At 45.6% G+C, this 11,096-nt stretch overlaps 1 pseudogene; it reads left to right on the top strand.

Annotated features, from left to right (window-relative positions):
• Positions 1-2,705: 2,705 nt before the first annotated feature.
• The window catches only part of LOC120840224, a 177,103-nt pseudogene continuing 168,712 nt past the window's right edge, over positions 2,706-11,096 (top strand).

Here is an 11,096-nt window from a genome sequence, read left to right as displayed (position 1 = left end):
GCTCTGGTACAGCTGACAATGATGTCGTCCAGATACACGCTGACACCGGATATCCCTGCAAGTGTTGTCTTCATGCATATCTGGAAAATGGCTGGTGCTGCCCAGATGCCGAAAGGAAGTCGCTTGACACAATAAAGTCCTTTTTTCGTGTTCGTGGTAAGAACGTCAGCTGTGTTCTCGGTGACTCGCAACTGCTGGTATGCTTGAGCCAGGTTGATGGTGGAGAAAATTCTTCCTCCCCGCAGCTTGGCGAGCACCTCTGTCACAGTGGGCAGTGGATATGACGCCTTGAGCGTCACAGCGTTGACGGCGCTGGAGTAGTCACCAGACACTCTGATGCTGCCGTTTTTCTTTCTTACTACTACAACGGGTGTTGCTCAATTCGATTGCTGAGTCTGTTCAAGGATTCCTTGTTCAGTGACAGGTTGTAGCTCGGCTTTCACCGCTAACTTGAGCGCAAATGGCACAGTGCGAGCTCGTAGAGACTTGGGTGACGCGTTGTCTTCCAGTTCTAGGCTTACCGCTGGTCCGTTGTAGCCGTTCAGGTTCCCGTCAAAAACTGACCCGTACCTTTCAATGGTGGCTGTCAGGCTGCTGTCCAACACCACCTGGTGCACGCCGCTGAGGCCAATTCCCAGGACTGCAAAACCAATTCTGCCCTAGAAGGTTACATCCGGGGTGCTTTATCACAAGAAGAGGCAAGTTCACTTTCAGTTTCTTAAACTGGACCATGACGTATATTGTTCCCAGAAATTTGATGCCTTCCCCAGACCCGGTACCAGAGCGATGGTATCGTCTGTAAATTCCGGAGGGTTCCTTGGCCACGCTGCTCGGAACGTTTGTTCGCTGATTAAAGAAAACGCCGCTCCCGAGTGCACTTCAGATCTGAGAGGGACACCCTGAACTTCCAGGCTTTTCATAACCTTCTCTGACGGCTCCCGCCGCGGTGTTACGGCGTACAGGTTATACAGCTTTCCTGACGGTTTCATAAAGGGGCGATGATTTTACTGTCGGTCGAGCGACTGTGCGGAGTTTTTTTGGCATTTTTATTTCTTTTTAAGCAAGCTTTCGCGATGTCTTTTTGCAGGACCGGCACTGTGATGTCCGGAACTTGCAAGAACTAGGATTGTGGAGTTCTTCGCAGCGATAGGAGGCCGTGGATGATGGCGTCGTCTTCTCCCGGCGATGATGTTCCGGACGCGTTTTTTCCGCTTTGTTTATTTCTTGAAAATCTGCTTTTATTTTTCGCTGGTGGTTCTTGGCGCTCTCGGCTCGTACAGCTTGAGAAACGTAAGGTCTTGCTCCGCAAATAACTGCTGCTGGATATTTTCATTTTGAAGACCGCAAACAAAACGATCGCGCAACGTTATGTCCATAGTCGCGTTGCTGGGAACCGCTGTTGTGAGCGTGCTGACCGTGCCGTCGGCTGCCACAGCAGCTGCCGCAGAGGCGGGAGGGCTATCTGTGCTAGTCGTCGGAGTCACTGTAACGTTCTCAAAATTTCAGTCTGCTGCAAGTTTCTTAAGAGCAGCGACGTAAGCGGTCACTGGCTCTTCGGGATGTTGATCTCGCCGTTGGAACTTGCAACGGCTGAACAGCTCTGCCGGCCGGGGATCGAAGTGTGCTTGGAGGGAATTCACGATCTCGAAAGTCAACTCACTTGTAGATTTGGGAGCCACTGATGCCTTAACCGTTTCAAATGTGGAGGGACCACACATAGTTAGCAGAACGGCCATCTTCTTGGTGCCATCTCTGATGCCGTTGGCCTCGAAGTAGTAGACGAGCCGCTCCGCACAAGATCACTAGCCCTTTCCCGAGAACGCTTCCATGGTACCGTGAGTCGCCACCTAAGCGGCACGGAGTTTGGCCAAGCAATGGCCAATGTCTGCCGATGGTCTTTTGGCCAGTGGCCAGAGAGTGGCCCTTCATTGGCCAATTCTTGGCCGATGGCTGATGGCCAGTCGCCATTGGCCAATGGCCAGATAAAGGCCAGTCACCGGCCAGTCTCTGGCCACTGTCTGGCCACTTGGCCAAGGACCACTGCCAGCCATTGGCCGATGACTGGCCAACTCTGTGCTGCTTGGGCATCTTCTCAAAAGTCGCAGGTTCGTTACTCTCACTCGTCGCAAATTGATAAATACAATTTTTACTGTCAACTTTCCAGTGTGGACGGTGCGTCCATCGCGGTTCTCGGCCCAGGAAGAAGTGCCCGAGCTCTCGCTAGCATGCGATTGTCACGAGGGTCGCAGCATCGGCTGCTTAGTCCACCTGCCGGCGGTGCCGGTAGATAACACCAGCTCAACGTCAATGCTTCAGAAATGACCACCTTCCTTACGTACCGGCTGGAGCGCTTAAAAGCCCGGTTCCCCGCACTCGAGGAACCTCATAGCGGTATCGTTCCAGCCCAGGCCCTCGTCGGACTCCTAAGTATGAGGCTAAAACCATCAACATACGACAGTACCACTCCTTCGGGACCTTACAAAATATAATTCATCATCATCGCTGAGGCGAACAATAGGGCTGAGGCTCAAAAGGGTCAAACATTGGCAGCTCGTCTGGCCGAATCAGCGTTGAGTATACTGCGTCACCTGCAATTTGAACCTCGCTAATCCTACCAGGCCTTGGTGGCAGCATTGGAGGAACGTTTTCGGGACGGGCGGCTCTGGTACCTCCATCATGCGTAGCTCCGCAATCGCCGACCGTCAATGGCTAAAACGATCTCTCAAATCGCCGATGGCATTGAACGTCTCGCGCATCTTGCCTACCCCGGCTACCCAGAGGACATAATTCAAGCATTTGCCACCATGGCATTTATCTATGCTATCTCGTTTGTCGACGTGCAAGACGCCGTTTGCTTGGCTCGTCTCCAGACTCTGTAGGCCGCACACACTAGTGCCTTGGAGGTAGAGGCTGCTCAACAGTCCTCTCAATCCACGTCACCGCGACCCTTGATGCAACCTCAGACATCAACTATGAGAATTCAGGCGACTCCAGCTCTCGTGTGCTGAAATTGCTACGAGCCAGGTCACACGCGGGCACAATGTCCTAAGAACGACCCTCGTATTGCTATCGGGACTTCAACGATGCCAACGCAAAGGAGAATAACATCAACTCGTTCCTTGGCCTCATCCATGACATCTCTCTAGCTCCAGGGTATCGTCGAAGGTGTGCCCATGCGCGCACTCGTTGATACGGGGACAACAACATCTGTCATCCGCCCTGAAGTTCTAATGAAAACGAACCTACTCGTCTCACCAAACCCCCAAAAATAAGCTCTGCAAACCGCGACAGGGAAGATGGTAAATAAACTGGGCTGGCACAACCGCGCCTTTTAGCGTGTGAAACCTTCAAGTGAGGCTGCCTTTTGTCGTCGCGGAAGTCGATGACAACTGCATTCTCGGCGTCGATTTTCTGAAGGCCCACAAGTGTGTGCTCAACTTCAACGCTGGGCTACTGCATTTGGTAACTGAATGATTTCTCTTGGGTGCTCCCACGGCAACGGTGCTTTGTGACAGCGGGATGCTAATAAATCCCACGTTCCCGTGACTCCGCTTCCACATATTGTCTACCAACTTAGCTGCGCACTTGTTGCCAATCTACAAGAGGGAAACTGTATGACCGAACAAGACAGACGCTTATCAGCTTCGACAGCTACTTGAATGATTTTCAAACCTTTTCAGCACAGGCAATACAGATTTGGGGCTGACGTCAGCAGCAACACACCGAATTGTGACAGGACATGCTGCTCCTGTACGGCATCCTCCTCGGCGCTTTCCTCTCGCACAGAGGTTATGTGTCAGCGACACATAACCTCAGAGGTTATGTGTCAGCGATATGATGACGACGATGCTACAGCAGGCCGTGATTGAGCCGGCATGTTCCCCTTGGTCTTCACCAGTTACATTAGTGAAAAAAGGACAGGTCAACACGATTCTGCGTAGACTACAGACGACTTAATGATGTCACTAAGAATGACTTTCTCCCTTTGCCTCGGACCCATGACATTATTATTATTATTTAGGAATACTACTGACTCCACTCAAAGAGCCATGGCAGGAGTGAGTAGAAACATGTAAACAAGATGCAGATTTTTAAATGAAAACTCAATTATTATAGCTTCAAGAGCAGATACAAAATTAGCAACAGTTGTGTTGACGACAACATCATTTGGTAATTCGTTCCATTCTTGAGTTTCGCACCGACCACGCATCGCTGACCTCAATGCTGAGTTTCAAGACCCCTGACGGACAGGTCGCCCGATGGCTGCAGCGTCTTCACCGACAAGACTTCGAGATTCAAAAATCGTGCTGGCGCGCTTCACACCAATGCCGACAGTCTTTCACGACGCCCGTGCAATGAGAAGTGCAAGCATTGCAAAACGCACTTCAAGTCAATCAACTCACTGCAGAACGTGCCTTGCAATAGCGAATCGCGGACACTGGAAAACCTTCGCGCCGCTCAACTTGACGATCCAGATTTCGACCCCCTGGTCCAATGGAAGGAGAACTACAGACCCCAATCTAAAGAAGTGTCCGGTTTGTCTTCTGCCATCAAGAGTTACTTGGTTCAATGGGGCTCTCAGTTTCTGCGCGACAACCTTCTCTACCGACGCTGGGAGTCCGCTGCTGGCGGTTCTGTTGTCTGGTAGCTGCTGTTGCCACGCAAGCCCTGCTCCCAGGTGTTTCAACAACTGCACAGTACGCCAGAAGGAGGTCACTTTGGAGTGAACCGCACGATCAAAAAGATTCGTCAACGGTTCTACTGGCTGCAATGCCACAGTGACGTAAAGCAGTGGTGTCGTGCAGTGCGACATGTGTGAATCGCGTAAAGGACCCCACATAAAACAAGTCAACACTACAAGAAAATGTTACGGGGGCACCCTTGGAAGCGGATCGACATCGACGTACTGGGACCGTTGCCTCTGCATAAGTCTCGAAACAGATTCCTGCTTGTAATTGTAGACTATTTCACCAATTGGCCTGAAGTAATTCCTATTCAATGTCAGACCGCCTCCGAGATCGCCGACGCTCTCATGAAGCATTGGATTACCAGGTACGGAGCCCCACTGAGCATCCACTCAGACCAAGGAAGAAGCTTTGAATCGCGAGTATTTCAAGAGGTTTGCGAGACCTTTAATATAGCAAAAACGAGAACGACGCCTATCCACCCGCAGTCGAACGGCCTGGTGGAGAGAATGAACCGCACCACATTACAACCTCTCTCGATGTTTGTAAATTATCGCCAAGACCACTGGGATACCATCCTGCCTCTGTTTTTCTACGCATACCGTATAGCTGCTCATGAGTTCACCAGCTACACGCCCGCCACGATGCTATTTGGCCGCGATCTTCGTATGATCTGTGAAATTGCCATCCCACGAGCATCAGAACCGGCCAAAGACCATGTGTCTTACGTAAGCGACATGAGAGCGAACCTAGAACGGATGCATGCATTCGCCCGACAACGTTTGGCAAGTGTTCTCGCTGGTATGAAAACTCAGTACGACGCACATGTCGCAACACGCCCATTCTAAGCAGGTGATAGGGTAGGGCTGTACAACCCCAGCGCTAAAAAAGGAGTGTCCCCGAAGCTTCCGTGCCATTGGCAAGAACCGTTAGGATCGTGAAACGGCTCAACGACGTGGTATATCTCATACGTCGCAATGATCGACCACGGCTGCTCGTGGTTTACCGTGACCGCCTATCATCGTACGAAGACCTCCGTTAATTCTCACTGAAAGGAGAGGAAAAAAATGGAAGGGGGGATAATGTAGCGATGAAGACAAGAGCGAGGCCGGAGGTCACGCGAGATGAGCACTCGGGCAAGCAGTTCAAAGCAATCCAACAAAGAATCCGGACGTCTTGTGCGGCTAATAAACGGCTGGCAAGCGGAACCCGCTTCAATATATATATAAAACCGTCCGTTGTTGCTGTTTTCACAAAGGGTTTTCTTTTTCGTTCGTGTTAGTTATATACCGACGGCTTCGACCCACCACTACCATCCCTATACGATATGTATATATATATATATATATATATATATATATATATATATATATATATATATATTCTTAGCGCTGTCAAATATATAAAAAAAAACATCGCAAAAACACCAAAAGAACATGTTTGCCCCATTTTCCGATTGTTAAAAAGAACAAAACAGTCCAAAGGGTAGGGGAAAGGGCGGGGGGTATTCGTTAAATGGGGTTAACAGATTCAATTCAATTATATTCGATGTTTATTTTCGCTTGCTTACCAACAGCTCAAAGGTCTTCACGGTAAAGCACGAAGCATACAATACAGAGTCATCACAACGATCCATGCTTCAAATTATACACATGTTTTAAAACTTATACATATGGTTTAAATTAATACAGATGCAAACAGTTTAGGCGATTTTAGTGCAACCCTGTACAATAAGGAGGCAGTTTTGTACAGAGAATATCAACATTGCAAAACTTCGTGTCTAAAACATGTTAAATTCGCGATATCGGTGAGAAGTTGGTGTGAATATCTGGGTAAAAAACTGAGATTTCTCGAGTTTACACTGACGGGAATGCGGAAGTGTAAAGAAGCAAGAAGTGCAGGACTGCTTATGGACTCATGGACCAACCTGTGCAAAAACTTATCATATCGGACAGATCTCCTGTTATTCAGAGTGAAAAATTTTAGTTTGGATAAAATTAAATTATATTAAAAATAACATTTACGACCAAAATATCTGTCATAGACAATCCGTACAAATCGCTTTTGTATATGTTCAATTTTTTCACTCGCTGTACAAGATATAGAGTTCCAAATAACGGATGCAAATTCAAGTCTAAAGCGTATATGACTACCGAAGGGTCGCAACAGACAATGATGAATGTTAAATGGTCTAGTTAGGCGGGCCATTATTCCCAACAACTCTGGCTAACGATGGAGTTTAGTTAGAATTAAAAGAAAGTTGATCATCTACAAACACCCCTAGATCTTTAACTATTGTTGTCCGACTTATAGTTTCATTTTCCATACAGTACATATAAGATAATGTGCTACGATTTCTGGACAAAGACATCACTTGGGTTTCGCGGGGGTTTAAAACGAAATTCTTCAGAATACAGTATCTTTTTACTGAATAGACATCTTGCAGCAAAGCACAGTCAGTGATAATATTGACCTGCCGAAGCAGCTTAATGTCGTCTGCAAACATGAGCACCTGCGAGTGTTTCATGAAGGACAGTAAATCATTTATAAAAATAATAAACATCAAACCAAGCTTCGAGCACTGAGGTACTCCCAAAATAATCATGAAAGGTTGTAACAGGTAGCCAGAAACCCTAACACAGTTCTGTCCTTCATGTAGATAACTTCTGAGCCAGGTAATATATTCAGGACCAAGCCCATAATTTCCAAGTTTCTTCAATAACAATGCATTGTTGACCTTGTCGAAGGCTTTGGACATACCCAAATATACTGCATCTACCTGACCCCGACTCTGCACAATTGGCATAGAATAATTAAGGAATGTGCATAAATTTGTTTCAACGGATCGTCCGGCTACAAACACATGCTGTAGAGAAACTACTTTTCGTTTAAATTAAATATATAGGCGGTTGTACATCACCTTCTTAAATACATTTGAAAATGCATTTAAAACAGATACTGGGCGATAATTTCTGACGTCACTAGAATTACCAGATTTTAAAATTGGGACAATATTTGAACATTTCCAGTTTTCTGGAAATACACCTGTTTCCAACGACAAGTTAAACAACTTCTCAAGAACAGGAGCGAATATTTCGCTGCAGCCCTTCACAATAAGATTGTTAATACCATCGCAGCCGGTCGTTAGTTTAGAGCTTAGTTTTCCAATAGCCGAAAGCACCTCACTGACTGTAATTCTCGTAAGAGGCAAATAGTCATCAGACCTACATGTCACAGGCGAACTGGTGCTGCCAATAGAGAAACATGAACTAAAATGATGCGAAAACGGCTCGCAAACACACTTTAGGGACATATGAATACCAGATCCATTGCGCAGCGTTATATTGCCCGACTCCTTCCTGGTATGCTTTTTAACAAAGCGCCAGAATTCTTCCGGTCGTTTGTTTAAGCTCAGCTCCACTTGGTTACGGTACATACACTGGTCATGAACGATGAGCTTCTTTGTTAGTTCACGGAATATGCTCTATTTTTCATACCAGAAGTCCCGTTTCGTATTCTTATACAATCTATGGTAATGCAATTTTAACCTTAAATAATATGGTAGATCCTTAGATAACCATTTTCGATACTTCTCGGAACGTTGAAGGTGCCTAGGAATAAACGTATCTATGGCTTTATTGAATACTGATCTAAGACCGTCCGCCATTAAATCAACATCCAAATTTTGTAAAATAATCCTCCAATCATATTTCTTAACATATTTAAGTAACCCAAAATAATCTTAGAGACCGTACTTATGAGTAATATCTCAGAACGCAGCAAGGTAATGACGCGTACAAAGGGGAACAGCACGGGAACAGCACGGATCTTCAGAAAGTAGCATATATAAAATATAGGAGCCGTAATACAATGTTCACGCGGTTCAATTCCAGTCGAAACTACAATACCACTACAAAAAGTAGGGTAGTATAATGCTGTTATTGATGCAAGTCTTCCTGGACACTCATTTATTCTGTTTTTTGTTGTATTGAATCTGTATTGAATCTGACATTTAATCGGTTTTCGCACTCCCAGTTTGATCTAAATCCAGTTTATAATAATGTCACAGATAATTCATTGAAATATTTATCCTGGAGACGGAGGTGTTTTGAAAGAGGGAGGCTTGAAATAACTTTAGAAAGAGCTCTGTGGTTGTTGAAGCGTAGTCTAAACGCTGTAACAGTCTGTACAACGTTTTTAATTTTGCATACTCTACACTCTAGCAAGTACACTACGTTTTAAGAGTTGCATGTCAGCTCCCGTTTACTTCTCATTTAGGACTGGGAATGCGTGCTTTTGGTTGTGTTTGTTTGGTGAATTTGTTTGCAAATTAAACACTGCGGAGTTTTAAAGGGCTGCATTCGTTGTGTCGGCCTGAAGATGACTTGGCGCTTTTGTCGCCAGCGTCCAATCGGCGCGCTTCGCGAACTTCCGACTCCAACTTTGTGTTCGACGAGTTTAGGGCCCCTGGTTTGGATAGATATGCGCGTTTTAGGCGGTCACTTTGCTCGAGCATGTTGTATTGTCGTCTTAAAATGTTATCTACATTAGGATGGTTAATGCTATAGGTGAGACATTGATTTGTGCCTTGTGTGTCGCTCTGCTGGGGACTGTTTTCCAAGAGGTCGCTGCGATTCAACGTTCTCGCTTTATGAATCGCATTATGAATTACACGTGGTGGATATTTTTGAGGTGTCGAAACGTTCTTAAGGTTTTGAGCACTCGCGTCAAACTTATCTCTGTTTGAACAGATGCTTTTGAAACGATGGGCCTGGCAATAAGGTATGCTGTTCTTACAGTGACGTCGGTGGTCGCTCTCTTAGTGGAGGTAGTGTTGCCGATCTCTGGCTGGCTATAAAGCTTCTTTGTTAATTTCCCATCCAAGTCTATTGTAGGGTGACGTCCAAGAACGTAATGACGGTTTGAGAGTAAGTGTGAGTGAAAAGGATGTGCGGGTGGAAAGCGTCGTAATTAACTATGAGTTCCTGCAGGTCCGCTTCGTCGTGCGTCCTGATAAGATAAATATTATTTATGATTCTTCCGTACAGTAGTGATTTTAGTCTGTAATCGCGGAAACAAATTGTCTCCAACATCCGCATAAATAATGTTTCATAGCTGGGTGTCGTCTTGGCGCCCACTGCAGTACCGTTTAAATCTTTAAAATATTTATTATATTAAAATACATAAAGTTATAAAACAAGTCGCATTAGGGTCGCAATGACATGACCATCTGGACTCCCTGATTTTCTGTGGGACTCGTACGTATATAAAAAGAGCTATTCCGTCTTCGTGTGGAATGCTGGTGTACAATGAAGACACGTTCAGGATTACAAGGTATGATCCTTTCGGTATATGTAAATTTAATATGCACCTTAGGAGGTGGGTATTGTCCTTCACTTGCGAATCAAGAGAAATAGGTATGTGCCGAATTAGGTCGTCTACATAGCCCGATATAGTTTCCGTCATAATTCCTATCCCGGATATGATTGGGCGCCCTGGTTTACCAGTTTTGTAAATTTTCGGAAGCATCAAAAGGCAATCGGGGGATGGTTGTTTTGGCTCCATTATATTATATTCATTAATAGTTATCTTGCCTCTGTTTAAACGTCGTTTGATCTCTGACGTCACAATATGAGTGCGGCGTTTCGTAGGGTAGCTTGAAAGGCGGTCATAAAATTTCGAATTGATTAGTTGGAGGTATCCTTCCAGAAAATAGTCGTCAGTACTAAGAATTACAATCGCTCCTTTTTTGTCTGTCGGTTTTATTGTGATGTATTTTCTAGTGCTTAATGATTTCAAAGAGGTTCTTTAAGATATAGTTAGGTTGTCCCGTCTCCTTCTGCACCGGTGGTAATCTCGCATTATATCCATCTGTACAGCGGATATGTACTCGTCGAAGCCGTTGTTGCGATGCAAGTACAAGGCTAGCGGTTAAGGTAAGGCGCCCACGCTATTTTTCCGTCGCTCATGAGAAGCACGGCCTTGTACCTGGTCCAGGAGAGGTAACTTTAGCGCACTGCTCCGATTCCCACGTGCTCAAAGTTTTTCAAAAAAATTATTGATTTAGGGGTTTTGAACGACTTTCACCAACTTTGTTATTGAAACCATATTGCTCTTTTTACGAATTGAAAAGTTAATTAGGGAATTTTACTTAATTACCCTACTTATAGTTACGAATACTACCATACCCCCTGGCCGTATAACTCACCTACACAAACCGCAAAAGTGTAGGTTTTAAAATTTTTAAACAAATCTGTAAAGCCTAATCAAACACCCTCTTTTTATAATATTCAGAAAGGAGGTTGAGTGCCACCTTGCTCAACATCTCTTACTCGGCCGCTCTTAAAACTTCTCTATCTACCTGCGAAGAAATAAACGCGGAAGCCATTCCCAGCAATACGAGAATCAAAA

The sequence above is a fragment of the Ixodes scapularis genome, unplaced genomic scaffold (assembly GCF_016920785.2).
Source record: "Ixodes scapularis isolate PalLabHiFi unplaced genomic scaffold, ASM1692078v2 PGA_scaffold7__128_contigs__length_106722199, whole genome shotgun sequence".
Classification (NCBI taxonomy): domain Eukaryota; kingdom Metazoa; phylum Arthropoda; class Arachnida; order Ixodida; family Ixodidae; genus Ixodes; species Ixodes scapularis.
Note: the sequence above shows the minus strand (reverse complement) of the source record. Positions and strands in the feature narration are given on the sequence as shown.